The sequence below is a fragment of the Oryctolagus cuniculus genome, chromosome 5 (assembly GCF_051225735.1).
Source record: "Oryctolagus cuniculus isolate XC-2025 breed Fujian yellow rabbit chromosome 5, ASM5122573v1, whole genome shotgun sequence".
In the NCBI taxonomy this organism is placed as follows: domain Eukaryota; kingdom Metazoa; phylum Chordata; class Mammalia; order Lagomorpha; family Leporidae; genus Oryctolagus; species Oryctolagus cuniculus.
Window position 1 is genome coordinate 47,967,790 of NC_142871.1, and position 17,402 is coordinate 47,985,191.

The window sequence follows — 17,402 nt, forward strand, 5'->3', positions numbered from 1 at the left end:
CTTGTACTGCTTTCCCAGGCCATAGCAAAGAGCTAGATCAGAAGTGGAGCAGCCGCCTCTCAAACCAGCGCCTATATGAGATGCCAGCACTGCAGGCAGTGGCTTTATCTGCTACACCACAGCACTGGCCCCAAGATTTATTTATTTATTTATTTATTTGAGAGGCAGAGTCACAGAGAGAGGGACAGAGACAGAGAGAAAGGTCTTCCTTCTACTGATTCACTCCCCAGATGACCAGAATGGCTAGAGCCAGGCCAATCTGAAGCCAGGAGCCAGGAGCTTCTTCCGGGTTTCACATGTGGGTGCAGAGGCCAGAGCACTTGGGCCATCTTACACTGTTTTCCCAGGCTGCAGCAGAGAATAGGATCAAAAGAGGAGCAGCTGGGATAGGAACAGGTACCCATATGGGATGCTGGCACTTCAGGCTGTGACTTAGCCCACTATTCCACAGTGCCAGCCCCCCAAAGTACTCTTTAAGTTTCAAAAGTCATATTATATTATATGCTCACATTACTTAATGATAATTCAGTTTTCCAGTCGCTTAGGCCCCAAAAGAATATTTATAATCACTTTCATTCTCCCATGTCCCATATCTAGCTAATTAGCAAATCCTGTGGTGTTTCCTTTAAAAATACAAACAAAATTTATATACAGAATTCAACCATTTCTCCCAAGTCCTTTGCCAACCATGCTGATTCAAGCCACCATCAGCTCTTGTCTGGATGACTGCAATAGCCTGATAACCGTCCTTCCTGACTCCCAGAATGCCCTATTAAAATGTATCAGATCATGTTACTCCTCTTCTCCAGAATCTTAGCTAAGTGACTTTTTCCTTTCTACCTTTTGGTAGGCTGTCCTGATGTCAATATTTTGTAGCCTGCTTAGAATTCAAAGTTGTGACTCACTTCCATGAAATTCTCCACCACTGTCCTCATCTCGCGTATTGGGAAACTGCTGCTATTTTCTTGTATACTTCCCTACACTGTAGGCCATAACTTGAGTTTTCCATTATAGCATCAGGAATTTGATGTGAGATTGTCCCAGGATTATGAGATCTGGAAGAGTCTGTAGGGAGTCTTCCATCATTTAACCTTAGGCACTACTAAGGTTAAATATCACTTTGATTATTTTCTTTGTTTCCTTCATCTTCACACCCATTATTGAGTTTCTCAGAAAAAGGATACTGATGCATGCAGATTGCATCCCCTAGACACTCCTCTTGGCCTGCTGCCTATTGAAAAGGGAAGGGAAGGGGTGTGGGGAAAGAAAGAGCAGAGCAGAGCAGAGCAGTAACGGGGGAGGGAAGGACAGAGGGAAGAGAGGAGAGGGGACTGTTGACACCTGCGGCAGTGACTGCATCCCTGCGGGACTGGAGTGCCCCTCCAAAGTTCTTGGTGGGCTCTGACTTTTCTTGCCTTTCAGTCCCACAGCTGAGTAACTGAAAGTCTTGGTTACTCTCTAGATGCCTCCAAGTCTTTTGTATGTTCTCTCATCTCATCATTCCTTACCTTTGTAAGTAATCCCTATTAAATTCTCTATTTGAGCCATATGAGATGATTCAGATATTGATTAACACAATTAAACCTCAAGCAGATTACAATATCAATATTCTATCTTTAATGTCATTCACGGAGGGACTTTCTTAGTCATATTTTTTACCATAATAACCATCATTCTGGTATTAATTTTTACTTAATTTAATCTCATCTCCCCATGTTTTTTTTGTAAGTATAAAACCAGTTCTCTGAATCTTAAGGGATCATTACCCAGGATTCTTTATTGCAACACAAGCACCTTAGTTCATTTTAACCTTTTCTCCTTCTCATTTATTTTTGAGTTTAAATTTTGTACTTCACTTTTGGGTCAGATATTTCCCACACCCTTTGCTGTTACAAATGGCAGTTCTTTTTGAACTTAGCTAGAGAAATACATTCTATATTATACATAGGTACTAACAGGACCTGTATTTAAACGAAGAGCCATTTTGAGATTGCCTTATTAGGTTTCAGTTCTTGTTTATTTGCATGTAAACTCCTATATTCTTTCCAACATGAGGTATATGGACCCTGAAGAGTCTGTGTATCACTTCGGATAATGTAATGCTTGGTTCAGTTTTTAAGTGTTTAGATTCGTGTGAACATAGGTAAATTTTGGAACATTTGCATGAGCCATTTAAAGCTAAGCACTGCCGTAGATTTTCGTGCTCATTTCATTACAACATGAAAGCTGTATGTCAAAGGATATCATTCCTCATTTTATGTTTGTACACAGTGAAATAACATCATAGAAACATTTTAAAGTAAGTGTTGAAAGTTCATGAGTAATATCCTTTTCAATGATCTGTACAAGTTTAAGTGTCTTGGGAGGGAATAAGGCCTTCAATGTTCTTAGTTAATATCTAGTAAGACTCAGTTAAAGGAACAGATGAAGTATCGAGCAAGCATGTGAATGAATGGATGACCTGTTTTAAATTGCTTTTTCAGAAATACTACGATGTGAAATACTTCTAAAGTTTTCTCTGGACCAACTGTTGTTTTATGAGAGCTAATTTATACATGCTCTTATTGAATTTAGCTATTTCTTTCTCTAGATTACTGTTTATTTCAATCTATAAAGCTTTTTCATTGAACTATTTGAGATAGTTCTAGATTCAATGCAATTGTAAATAATAATATAGACAGATTTCATGTATTTTTTACTCAGTTTCCCACAATGGTAGTAGCTTCCAAAATTGTAGTATAACATCACAAGCTATCACCATTGCTACAGTAGAGAAACAAGGTCAAAAAGATTTCTTTTTATGTATTTATCTTTAAAAGATTTATTTATTTATTGGTAAAGCATAGTTAGAGACAGAGAAAGGGAAAGAACTTCCATCTGTTTGCTCATTCCCCACTGATAGGACATTCGCTTGTATATGGGAAGGCTTTTAAAAATATCATAATGAATCAGTAGAAGTACAAACTGTTAAGAAGGTGATTAGAGGCAGTTTTCCATGACATAGATTCAGCAAGTTTTATTTTGTTTTTCTTGGATAGTGTTTTTAAATTTTTTAAAAGATTTATTTTATTTATTTGAAAGAGTTAGAGAGAGAGGTAGAGACAGAGAGAGAGGTCTTCCATCTGCTGGTTCACTCCCCAGATGGCCGCAACGGCCAGAGCTGCGCTGGTCCAAAGCCAGGAGCCAGGAGCCTCTTCCAGGTCTCCCACATGGGTGCAGAGACCCAGGGACTTGGGCCATCTTCTACTGCCATCCCAGGCCATAGCAGAGAGCTGGATCAGAAGAGGAGCAGCCAGGACTAGAACCTGCGCCTGTATGGGATGCTGGCACTTCAGGCCAGGGTGTTAACCCGCTGCGCCACAGCACCAGCCCTAGTTATGTTTAATCTTAAGGATGTAGATAATGTAACTTAGAATGTTAGTCTTGGAATTAGGTGAGATAAAGTACAGTTCATATATGATATAGCTAGCCCAGCACAGAAGAAGTTTTCTGTTATGATTCCCCTCTCCTTTTTCTCCTCATTCTGTTAACCTGCAGTATTTCACAACACCTATGATAGCAGTAAGGAAGACAAGAAGCAGCATTTTGTAGAAGGCACTGGATTTCATGCAAAATGAAGTCAGTAGTGCTATGTGATGTCTCTGTAATTACAACCACTTGTTCAATAGAAAGTACAACACATACAGTTTTTATCTAAAAATACATGAGAAATGATACTGCATTTTGATACATGTATTTTGAAGAGCTGAGACTGGTATCTCTTGCACATTACATAGCAGCTCTGTAAATGAAGAAACAGTCTAATATGAGGATGAGAATCCATGGGATATGAAAAGAAACAACCTGTAAATAAATGAGCAAAAACAGGAGACATTCAGTCAGAACCACAACAGGGGACATTTCCTAATTACTTCTAAGATTTACTCCAAAATGAGAGTTTACTCCAGAAACGTACTAAAATTGTGCTTAAATAAATCTGTAGCTGATTATTCATTGTAAGGGTGTAACCTTAGCGCCTCTGGATCTTATTAAATGGCAGATAGTGATACAGCAAAAATTCTGTCTTATTATGTATTTTCATTTCCTTCTGAAAGCTCTTATGCATTATTCTCTTTCTGTTGAAAGGGCCTGTACCCTTTTGGGTATGCCACTGGTGGTACAATTACTGATGAGTTAAGTTTATTTAAAAAAAAACTATGCCACACAAAATTATTGCAAATGTCAAAGAAGATTTTAGTTGAAGTTTACCCCTTAGCAGTGTCAGTCTGTTGTAAAAAGCTCTTCATACTTTTTGACTGAAATTATTGCTCCCCAAACAGGCTGACAGCAGAATAAGAAAGAGTGTGTTTTTCAGGGGGGTTTAATAACTGATCCTTGAAATTCGGCTCTTTCAAATGTAAGAGTGCATCTTGGAAATTTCCTGATAAAGAATGATGTGGCAAATCAAGATGTTCCACCTGGCTGTTGCCCTTTTACTTGGCAGGGGCTGATGAGCTGTGTAATTAGGTAAGTGTTCTCACCAATACCACAGGCAAACTAGTGTTTTTCATCTTTTCCATTATTGTACACTTAACTACGAAGCATACTCTCATTTGGCATTCTAAGCACTTTTGATTGATTTACAATGTCAGTAAAATTTACAGATTAGGCATTCCAAAAGATAAGAGGGAATTAATGTCTTAGGAAAAGTTTCTAGCATAGCTCCTCTTGCCAACATTAATTTTTTTAGTATTAGTGTGCCTAAGTGTACAGAAGCAAGTAAACATGGATAAACTTAATCCAAATTAAATTGCTGAAAATATCATTTTCCATTTGGTTTGATTTGGGTTTATAAGTAATAGTTCTTGATGTATACTTTGAAGTATGTCCTGACTTTTACTAGGAATGTCAAAATGATGTTCAAAAGGCTGCTTCACATGTTGTCACATATTCTCTGTGGACATGCTGTTTTGTTTCTCTGCAGCAACACATGTACATTTAAGCTAAATGAAAATTTAAAAGGAAACCTTGAAAAAACTACGATGTGCATTTTGAAGATGGAATATCTGAATACATACATGGACTAATAAGAAATAATCTGATTTTTTCACAGCTTGTTTTAGGTTTACATACATATTATTGTATGCATCCTTCAAAAAGGATACATTTTCCAACAATTGAAAAAGGTAGCTCTAAAATCCAGCTGATCAATTATATAAAATATCTCATACTCTTCCTTAGATCATAATATGCACATATCAAAAGATAAGATAAATATTATTTATGGTGGTTACATTTTATGTTGAAACTGAAAAAATCAATATTGAAAGTTTGGTTTAATCACGTCAGCAGGCTTTTGCTTTACAAAATAATTAAATTCAGCTTTGAGATCAGATGCTTACTTTTATTCATGATTTATAAAAGGCAAATCTGCTATTTTAGGGGTTAGGTGAGTCTTTTAAATAAATATTTAGATTCTCGGGAAGGCATTTTTAGCTGTCAGGAAATTGAATTTTTAGCTAACAAAAGAGTCTTCATATAATCAAGACCTGAATCATTTTTATTCAGGCTGCATTTTGAATAAACGCAGACAGTCCCTTCATGAAAATTTGTTACAGAGCGGTACCCTGGAACATAAAGCACAGATGTGTTCCTGATGCAGAGAAATCTATTCAGACAACACATAAGTCAGTTTCTAAAGAATATGATATCTACATGGGATTAGAACATTCTTAGCAAAAGGATATTGGGTGGCGTGGCATAGTTATGCCAAACCATAACCAAATGTGATTTTTCTCTTTAGGGATGTAGACAGATCTTGTCTTGACACTCAGAGACTCTTATGAGAAGATAATTTTCATAGTTTTATTTGTTGCTTTCTTTTTCTGTCATTTTGGATAGAACCCTATTTTTTAGTTTACTGTACAGCCTGATTTTAAATTCTCAAGATCCAATTAGTCCTTTTTCCTTCATAAAGTCCAAAAAGAAAGGGCATTACAACACTGATTTTTGAAGATACCACAACTAATTTTATTTTTAAGGAATTTTTCCAGTATGTTAGTAAATGTCCTGATAAATCTCTGGGGATTTGTGGAGCTTCTTGAAAGACCCTTCCACAGGAGTAGTGCTGGTTTAGGTCTGGAGACAGAATGGGCAGTCACGTTGCTCCTCATTCAGAACAATTCATCTTTATTTCTGTTACTATTTATCTTCTGTGAGAGTTTTAATTTCAAGAAACAGTTCAAATGAATTTTAAATACTACTGGCTGAGATTTCAAATTTGCATGCATTTAAAAAGATATTGAGCTGTGGCATACTGGGTGGAGCCGCCGCCTGCAGTGCTGGCATCCCATGTGGCTGCAAGGCTCCACTTCCCATCCAGCTGTCTGCTGTGGCCTGGGAAAGCAGTGGAAGATGGCCCAGGTCCTTGGGCCTCAGTACTTGCATGGGAGACCCGGAGGAAGCTCCTGGCTCCTGGCTTTGGATCAGCGCAGCTCCAGCCATTGCAGCCATCTGGGGAGTGAGGGCAGATGGAACACCCTGCCCCACTCCACTTCTCTGTGTAACTCTGACTTTGAAATAAATAAATAAATCTTTAAAAAAGATATTTAATACAATTTTGTTCACTGCAATCATCAACAATCTATCAAGTTAAGTGTTTTTTATATAAATAAAACATTTCTGTGCTTTTTAAAGTACTCAAAGAAAAAGACTCACTTGCTATGGTTTAATCATTTTGTTTAAAAATGAGCAAGGGAATATCTGTGAAATTGTTTTTGAGTAGAGAAAAATTTTTGTTTAAAAACTAACCCAAATGGGTATGTGTGTTAAATACTATGAGGCCCTTATCGATTTGCCTGCATAATTGATATGGAACAAAGGAATAACTAAACCACTCCATGTAAGAAATCAACAGAAGCAAGCATTTGGTGTAACAGTTAAAATGCAGCTCGAGGCACCTGCATCCTGTACCCAGGTGTCTGGTTCTAGTCCCAGCTAATGTGTTTCCGGGCCAGCTTCTTGTAAATGCACACCCCAGAGGGGAGCAGATGATAGCTGAAGTCTCTGCCACCCTTGTTGGAGACCTAGATTGAGTTCTTGGATCCTGGTTTCAACCTGGTTGTTGTGAGCATTTGAAGAGTGAACCAATACGTGAAACATATGTCTGTCTCAGTCTCTATTGCTGTCTCTCTCAATCTCACTTTTGAATAAAATGAAAATAAGTAAGTAAAAACTTTTTTAAAAAAGAAATGATGTGAAAGAAAGAAAGAAAGAAAGAAAGAAAGAAAGAAAGAAAGAAAGAGGCAGGGATTTGGTCCAGTGGTTAAGGTGCCACTTGGAATTTCCACATTCTATATTAGAGTATCTGGATTCAAGTCCTGGCTCCACTTCCAATTCCAGCTTCCTGCTAATGCATGGTCTATGATGCAGCAGGTGATGGTACACCTACTTTGGTCCCTGTCACCTACGTGAGAGATCCAGACTGAGTTCCAAGCTCTTGGTTTGGAACTGGCCCAACTCTGGCTGTTGTGGGCATTCAGGGAATGAACCAGCAGATGGAAGACTCTCTATTTCTGATTGTCTCTGTTGCCGTCTCCCTGCCTTTCAAATAGATGAAAAATAAATAATAAATTAAAACATGTAATAAATAAATACATGTAGATTTAGGGTTGGTTGAGTAATTAGAGTAGAGGTCAAGAAAGTTACTCAAGGTTATAAACCAGCAGAAGAAAAGACAAATTGAAGAGAGACAAAAAAAGTGAATAGTAAGAAATAATGGTGAGCAAATGAATTAGTAGAAAGCCTTTTGTTAAAATAATCATGGATTTACACTTTAAAAACTACAATCTCGGGCTGGCAATGTGGCTTAGTGGGCTAAGCCTCTGTCTGTGGCACCCGCACCCCATATGGGCACGTGTTTTTAATCCTGGCTGCTCCATTTCCAATCCAGCTCTCTGCTATGTACTGCCTGGGAAAGCAGTACAAGATAGTTCAAGTGCCCGGGCCTGAAACCATGTGGGAGACCCAGAAAAAGCTCCTGCCTTCTGGCTTTCAGATTGCCCAGCTCTGGCCATAGTGGCCCTTTGGGCAGTGAACCAGCAGATGTAAGATCTCTCTGTCTCTTCTCCTTTTTGTCTGTAACTGTGTCTCAAATAATAAAATCTTTTAAAAAAGCTACAGTCTAAATTTTAAGATATGATTAATGCAACATTTGATGTTGAAAGAGGGAGTGATGTGGGTTAAATCAGGAGAAACAAGTTCTCCTTTTGGCAAAAGACAAAATCTTATTTGAGGTTAAAGAATATGCGGTAAAGGGACAGATACCGTGGTAGAGTGGGATGCCACTTGGGATGCTTGCATCCCATAAAGGAGTACCAGTTACTCTGAGTTTCAGCTACTCTGCTTCCCATGCAGTTCCTTGCTAATTGTGCCTGGAAGCAGAAGATGATGATTTAAATATTTGACTTCCTGCCACCCATATTGGAAACATGGATGGAGTTCCTGGTTCCTGGCTTTAGCATGGCCGCTCATGGCTGTTGTGGCCTCTTGGGGAGTAAATCAGTGATAGAAGATTGGTCTCTCTCTCTCTCACTCTGCTTTTGAAAAAAATAAACAAATAAATAAATCTTTGAAAGAATCCAGTAAGACTGATTAATTAGACAAAGAAAAAGAATGACATCACATAGTCTAAGTTTAATATAATGTATATAAATATGTACAATACAGAACAAATACACATTTTTCAAAGACACATGGAATAGTCTGAAAGTATTTGCTGGAAAAGGATTTCCAAGGAGAAAAGAAATGAAAGATTTTATACATTTTACATTCTCTGAAAACACTACCTGCAGGAAAAAATAGAAGATAAGGAATAAGCCATTTAAAATAAATAAGGGACTTTAAGTCTTTAATACAATAAAGTAGTTTATTTTTCTCAGCATCTTCATACGGTAAATGATTCTAAAGGAAGGACTCCATGGGGTGGGCACCGCAGTAGAGCATAAGAAGCTGCTGCTTGGGATACCTCACACCATATCAGAGTCCTTGATATGGAGTCTCAGCTCCTCTGCTTCTTATCCAGCTTTCTGTTAATACACTTGGGAAGCAGCAAATGATGGCCTAAGGACTTGAGTCCCTGCAGCCCAGACGGGAGACCAGGATGCAGTTCTTGAATCCTGACTTCAGCCTGGCACAACCCAGATATTATGGGCATTTGGGGAGTGAAGAAGTGGATGGAAGATTGTGTGTGTGTGTGAGTGTGTGTGTGTCTCCCCATCTCTCTGTGTCACTATGCCTTTCAAATAAATAAATAAATCTTCAAAAAAGTGAAGAACTAAATGACCTTGGATAGATAAAATTCAGAGCGCTAAAGGTGAAACATGACCAAAACATGAGGCCCCTGAGCACTCCAAAAGGACGTGAGATGGCATCACAGAGACACTTTCAGACAGGCAAAGGCCTGGGAGGATCCTAAGGGCATATTTGACATACCTTCCCTACTAAAAGTAATACATCTGACAATCTTGGAGGTGTGTGCTTTCTGTAGGCTCACAAAGAGCCCAGGAAAACAGGGCTGATTCGATGAGATTTGCGGTGCCTTACAATGGAGTCCATTATATTGGAGTCCAAATTGGTACACAAAAGCTCTAAAGGTTTAAACCAGCAGGACCAGTCTTGTGGCACAGTGGATTAAGCTGTCACTTATGATACTGGAATCCCATATCAGAGTGCCAGTTCATGCCTCTGCTCTACTTCCCATCTAGTTTCCTGCTAATGCAGCTGGAAAAACAGCAGAAGATGGCCCGAGTTCTTAGTCTACTGACAACCAAGTGGGAGACCAGAATGGAGTTCCTGGCTCCTGACTTCAGTCTCTTTTGGATCTGGCTGCTCTTTTAGCTATTTGAGGAGTGAACCAGCTGATGAAAGATCTCTCTTCCCCATCCCCCATCTCTTGCTCTCTGTCTTTCAAGTAAATAAATCTCTTAAAAAATAATTATAGCAGCTTGGACTGAAACGAACAAGGAGAGTACAAAAGGCAACCTCCATGGGTGAACACATGTTTAAAACCTAGTATACTACAAATATGGGCTAAACTGAACAGAAAAGGAAAGGAGACTCAGAAATGAACATAAACATGAGCCCTGATGTCAGACCAGGAGCCACATGGAACAACTGCTCCCAGGCAGTAGGTGGGATACATATGCCTTTAGATTTCAGGATTGCTGTGGGCCATTGGCTCCTAGAGTCCTCACACTTTCAGCTTTCTTGAATGGTCGCTTGCACAGAAGTTATCCTATACCTAGTCCACCACTGCATTTGGGATATGAGGGTAGGATAATTTGTCTCCTTATTTCAAAAGTATTTAATTGAAAGGAACTGTACTCAATGAGTTATACCTGAGGAACTATACCTGAACCTCATCCACCAAAACTTGATTAATTGATAAGGTCCTGGATTTTAAGCTGATTATAATGTAATGATATCTGTAGGTCTTGAGAGAAAGGATAAGTTTATTTTCCAAGTGGAAATAGGGGTAAATTGTGGTTAGATAGTGAACTATTGGAGACTCTATTGTCTATAAATGGTCATATTTATACATTATACTATCCCATAATACTTGTTCTTTGTGCAGAGTGACATTGATGATTTTCCCTTCAAGATTGTAAAGGAGGGGGTCTATTCTTCCTCTGGAACCTGGTGGGCACTGTAGTTGAAATAATAGCATGTGACTTCTATGGGCATGTCACAAAGCCTGCTTTTGCATGCTGTTGGAATGCTCACTATTGGAACAAAGACATGGTATGAATAAGTCTCAACCTCACAAAGATAAATGAAAAAGATCACCTTAGTGATCACAATAAGGTAGGAAATACTGGATTAAATGTTGTAGAGAAATTCACAAAGCAGGCCAAGTATACAATATTTAGGGAACAATGTCATTAAGAAGACCTTAACATATGGCAATTTCAATATATTATGAATATTATGTAAGTAGTTATCTGATTTCAATAGCACAAGTTACTTTTGAATTTCAGTGGCCTTTTCCAAATCACTCTTGTTAAAGTAGTTTAAATTGGAGTCATATGAACAAATTAGCAATTCTGACCAAAGCAGGAAATGAGAGTGCTCTGCTAGCAGTATTTAGTTTCTCTCAATTTAATAATTTATAATTGCTTTAATTTGCATTTAATTACTAGTGAAGTTGGATTTTTCCTTGTGCATTTTTCCATCTATATTTGTATTTTACATACGTTGCTCATATTTTTATCACTAGTTCACATTTTTCTTTCAATTCTATAGGCTTTGCAGATTTTATATGTAATTTGAAATAACAGCAATACTTTGTCATTGTTTGAAGCCAGTAAAAGTTTGAAAGCAGTATTAGTATTTTGATGTATGCTTTTCCAAATGTTTTCGGTTCCAAGCCTTCTTTTTAGGTATCACAAAATATAGCTCACTCTGTATTTACTGTATTATACCTTTGTAAAATCATTCATGTTTTCTACATATAAAATCCTATTATTCATGACTGTAAATCATTTTACTTCTTCCTATCCAGTTTGAATTTTTAAAATTTCTTTTTATTGATTAATTCTTCGGCCAGGACTGCCAGTACTATATTGAAGAGAGGCATGAAAGTTGACATACTTGCTTTGTTTTAATCTCAAGGGATAGGATCTCAGGATTTTGCCATTGAGTATGTCTTCTTTTCTTGGTGAAATTTTATTGCTTGGGACTATGGTGTGATAGGCTAAGCCTCAGCCTTAAGTGCTGGCATCCCATATGAGTGCTGGTTCCTGTCTTGTCTGCTCCTCTTCCGATCCAGGTCTCAGCTATGGCCTGGGAAAGCAGTAGAAGATGGCATAAGTGCTTGGACCCATGCACCTACATGGGATATCTGGAAGAAGCTCCTGGTTCCTGGATTTGGAGGCCAGCTTTGGTCACTGTGGTCATTTGAGGAGTGAACCAGCATTTGAAAGATATTTCTCCCTGTCTCTCCCTCTGCCTATAACTCTACCTCTCAAATAAATAAGTAAATCTTTAAAAAATATTGATTGCTTTTCATTTTATTTGAAAATCAGAAAGAGAGAGAGAGAGAGAAAGAGAGAGAGAGGTGTCTTCAATCCATTGATTCACTCCCCCACCATCACAACAGCTGGAGCCAGCACAGGTCAAATCCAGGAATTATGAACTTAATCTGGGTCTTCTCCATGGGTGGAGGGGACACTAGTGTGCATTAGCAGAAAGATGGATTATAAGCCCAGCTGGGACTTGAAGCAGGCACTCCAATATGGGGTGCAGGTCTCCCAAGTCACATCTGATCTGCTGCACCAACATCTGCCCAAGTATGATACTTTCAGTGGGTGGGTTTTCATATACAGCTGCCATCATGCTGACATAGTTTCCCTCTTTATTAAGCTGGTTGGTTGGCCACAGTAAATGCTATGGACTGGGTGACTCAACAAGCAGAATTTTACTTTCTCATAGTTGTGGAATTTGGAAGTCTGATATCAGGGTGCCAGTATAGTGAGCTGCTGATGAGGGCTCTCTTCCTGGCTTGCAGATGACACTTTTTTTTTTTGTCCTCAGGTCATTAAGATAATGACCAAACTCTCTGGTGTCTTCCATCATGATCTCCGCGGAGTCTAGCTAGGTTTCAGACACCATTTCCCAATGCTGGAAGTTAGGACTCCAACATATGAATTTCAAGGAAGATACAAATCAGATCATTGTCCCTTTTGTTCCTAATTAGCTGAAGATTTTATCATGAAAAGTTGTTGGGACTTATCAAATGTTTTTTCTGCATCAGTTATGATGACCATGTGCTTTTCCCTTCATTCTGTTAAAGTGCTTTATTACACTGATTGATTTTTTGTATGCTAAACCATCCTTGTGTTCCAGAATAAAGACTACTTGGTCTGGATGTATAATCAGTATAATATAATGCAGGATTTTTTTTGCTGGTGCTGAAGATTCCTGCATTAATGATCTTAAGTAATATTGCTGTGTAGGTTTTTTGTTTTGTTTTGTGTTGCGTTTTTTTGTTTTTGAAATGTCTTTGGCTTTTTAACCAGAGTAATGTTGACCTCATAGAGTGAGATAAAAAGTATTTCTTTCTTTTTTTTTTAAAGACTGAAAACTGTTTGTGTTAGGTTTTAAAATGTTTGCTGCAATTCACTAGTGTAGCTGTCTGATCCAGGGCTTCTCATTGGTTAGCTATTTTTAGTGTACAATTTAATCTCCTTACTAGTATGAAGTCTATTCAGGATTTTTATTTCATACTTCCATCTCTGCATATATTGTATTTCTAGTAATTTGTCTATGTTTTCTAGGTTATCCAATTTGTTGAAATATGTTTATTCATAGCATTCTATTATAAATCTTTTTATTTTTGGAAAATCAGTAGTAATATCTCCATTGTATGATTTTACTAACTCTAGTCTTCCCTATTTTTATTAGTCTAGCTAAATCTTTGTCTATTTTATTGATTTTCTGAAAATCCAACTTCATTGGTTTCATTAGTCTTCTCTGTTGTTTCTCTATTCTGTACTTCATTGTATTTAATTTGTAGAATTTCCTTCATTCTGTCTGCTTTAAATTTTGTGCGTACTTGCAAAGTTAGTTTGCTAATTTGAAATCTTTCATATTTTTGATGCATTTATAGCTATAAATTTTCCTTTAGCATTGATTTTGCTGCATCCTATAAATTTTACCATGTTGAAATTTTCACTTTTACTTATCTAAGTATTTTCTACTTTTCATTGTAGTTCTTCTTTGATTCATAGGTTGCTTAAGGATATACTGTTTAAGTTCCACAGTTTTGTGATTTTTCCAGTTTTCCTGCTCTTATTACTGTTGTGGTTAGAGAAGAAATGTCATGTAATAGCTATCATTTGAAATCTACTGATATTGAAGTTGTGGCTTAAAATATGGTCTATTGTAGAAAATTTCCCATGTACACTTGAAAAGAATGTGCATTCAACTGGTGTTCAGCAGAATGTGATGTATATATCTGATTGATTTAGTAACCTTATTCTTTAAGTTCTAAATTTCCTGACTTATTTTTTATTTGGTTATTCTATCCATTATGTAAAGCAGGTTTTGAAATCTCCAACAGTTATTACAGAACTATCTGTCTCTCCCACCAATTCTTCCATTTCTTGCTTCATATATGTGCAGGTTTATTATATACATAAATATTTATAATTGCTATAACTTCTTGTTTATTGAACTTTTTATTAATATATAATGTCTTTCTTGAACTCTTGCAAAGATCTTTACATTTAGTCTTTTTCTTATATTAGTATAAACATCTCTGATCTCTTTTGGTTGTTATTTGGATGGAATATATTTTCTATTATTTCATTTTGAACTTATTCACATCTTTGTTCTAAAATGAGTTGTGTAGGTAGCAAATAGTTGGGCAATTTTTAAAAAAATTATTTATTGAAAGACAGAATTATAGAGAGAGAAAGAGGGACACACACACACACACAGATTGATCCTCCATCTGCTGCTCATTCCCCAAAAGGTTGCAACTGCCAGGGCTAGACTGTACCAAAGTCAGGAGCCAGGAGCTTCATCCAGTCTTCCCACGTGGAAGCAGGGGCTTGGGCACTTGGACCATCCTCTACTGCTTTCTCAGGGACATTAACAAGGAACTGGATCAGAAATGGAACACTCAGTACCTGAACTGGCACCCATAAGAATACCAGCATTTCAGGCAGTGGCTTAACCTACTATGCCACAAAACGCACAGTTAGGCCATTTTAAAAAATTCATCCATGCCATTTCTGTCTTTTGATTGAAGAGCTTAATCTATTTATGTTTAAATAAATATTGACTTCTGTCATTAATTGCTGTTTGTTTTCTGTATGTCTTTTCTGTATGTCTATGTTTTTTGTTCCTCGTTTCTTTCTGAACTGCGTAACATTGTGTTAGCTTTTTTTTAAAGTTTTATTTTATTTATTTGAAAGACAGAGTTACAGAGAGAGGTAGAGACAGAGAGGTCTTCCATCCACTGGTTCACTCCCCAGATGACTGCAATGGCTGGAGCTGCGCCGATCCGAAGTCAGGAGCCGGGAGCATCTTCTGGGTCTCCCACGTGGATGCAGGGGCCCAAGGACTTGGGCCATCTTCTCCTGCTTTCCCAGGCCATAGCAGAGAGCTGGATTGGAAGAGAAATAGCTGGGACTAGATCCAGCACTCATCTGGGATGCTGGCACTTCAGGCCAGGGCTTTAACCTGCTGCACCACAGCACTAACCCCAGCATTTTTTATGGTCAGATAAGATGTTATCTCGCCTCCCATTTTCTTTGTGTATGCTTTTATAACGATTTTCTTTTTTGTCACCTTGAGTTTACATTTAATAGCCTAAAGTTATAAATTAAACTTTAAATTTATGCTGACTTACTTCAATACATACATTCTACTCTTTCCCAGTTCTGTTTCCAACTCTTTTAGTTATTAATAATACAAAATTGCATCTTTATACATTGTCTCAAAAACATGAACTAATAGTTATTGGTTAACATTAGTCTCTTAAATTATAAAGGAAATGAAATATACACTTGCAAACCAAAGTTATAATAGCACTAGCTTTAAACTATTTTTAATGCCTCTTAAATTTTGGACTTATAAATCATTGTTATAACAACACTAGTTTTTGTAATTATTCTTGGGTTTACCTTTTCTGAGATCTTTATTTCTTCATATGGCTTTGATTTACTATCTAGTGTCTTTTCATTTCAACCTATTGGACTCCCTTTACTGTTTCTGAGGGCCAGGTCTCTTAAAATAAACTGTCTCATTCTGTGCTCATCTGGGAATAAATTAATTTCTCCCTTACTTTTGAAGGACAGTTTTGCTTGGTGCAGGATTTTCAGTTTAATAAATAAAGAAAGAAACAAGCAAGCAAATTACATTGACCTCTGGAAGTTGCAGCAGCCTGAAGTGACAGGGGTCGGGGTGGGGCGGATGCCTGCCTCTGGCTGCATCTCCAGGATCAGAGCAGCTGACTTCTGATAGTTGGAGGACGGTGTCCTTATTGCCTACACTGACTTCTGTGGACTATGTAAGTTGCTTCAGAAACATATTTGTGGCTACTAGCTACAGGGGATAGGCAGCTGCTACTGTACTACAGGGGCTAAAGTGGATTGAAATTCATCTCTTTTTTGTCTAGGCTATCAGTGAAAGTTGTAGGCTCTCATAGACTCCAGGCTTCCAAAATGATTACATCAGAAAGATTCTGTCGGTGGATTTGTTACCCATACTGATTTGTTATCCATACTGTCAGTGGATTTGTTATCCATACTCCTGATGTTTCCTCTTCTAACATCTTTCCACAGCCGTCCTCTGTGGCCGGCTTTTTAGCTTTGTCTGCACTATTTGTTGGAAACATTTTTCTAATTTGTTAGTTGTAAGATTTTTGATGCACACAATTTATAAAGTTACTAATATGCAAATTATTCATTTCTTTTTGCCTTTCATTGACTTTAAGCTTAAAATGACGCTACTCATCTTAAAATTAATCGAATGGTAGCTTACATACTTTTTTTTTCTAATTTCTATACTTTAAAAGAAATTTAGCTATTCAAATCATCTAGAATCATATTGACATAGGGTGTAAAGTTGAGCTAAACTGATTTTCCCAGTAGCTACCAAATTAACCTTGCACATTTATTGTATAATCCTTCCTTAACAATGCTATTCTCTTTGTCTCACATCCACAAATACATACACAAATCTTTTTGAGTATTATTTTTTCTTGTACTCAATTTAATGTGGTAATCTCTTGTACTATTAATTGATGCACTTCTTATTTCTGACAGATTCAAGATGGGAAGTTTGGAATTATGCCTACTGGTTTGAGAACCTTTAATACAAGCGCTGCATAGATTTAACATTGAAAGTTGACATCTTGTCCATCAAGGACAATTTTTTGCTTCTTTTCTCATTAGATATTTCTCTCCTTGCTTTTTGAAAAATGTTATTCCATCTTCTCTGAAATAGACTTCATTTCAGAATTCTAATTCTGTAACATCTGAGTCTCCCTTTTAGTAGTTTATTCCATACATAATGATTAGGCTTCTTTTTATAAAAGATTTATTTATTTATTTGAGAGGTAGAGTTACAGAGATATGGAGAGACATAGAGAGAGGTCTTCCATCTGCTGGTTCACTCCCCAGATGGGTGCAATGGCTGAAGCTGGGCCAATCCAAAGCCAGGAGCCAGGAGCTTCTTCCTGGTCTCCCACGTGGGTACAGAAGCCCACGCACTTGAGCTGTCTCCCACTATTTTCCCAGGCCATTAGTAGAGAGCTGGATTGGAAGAGGAACAGCTGGGACATGAACTAGCGCCCATATGGGATGCCAGCACTGCAGGCAGACGTTTAACCTACTAAGCCACAGTGTCAGCCCCAC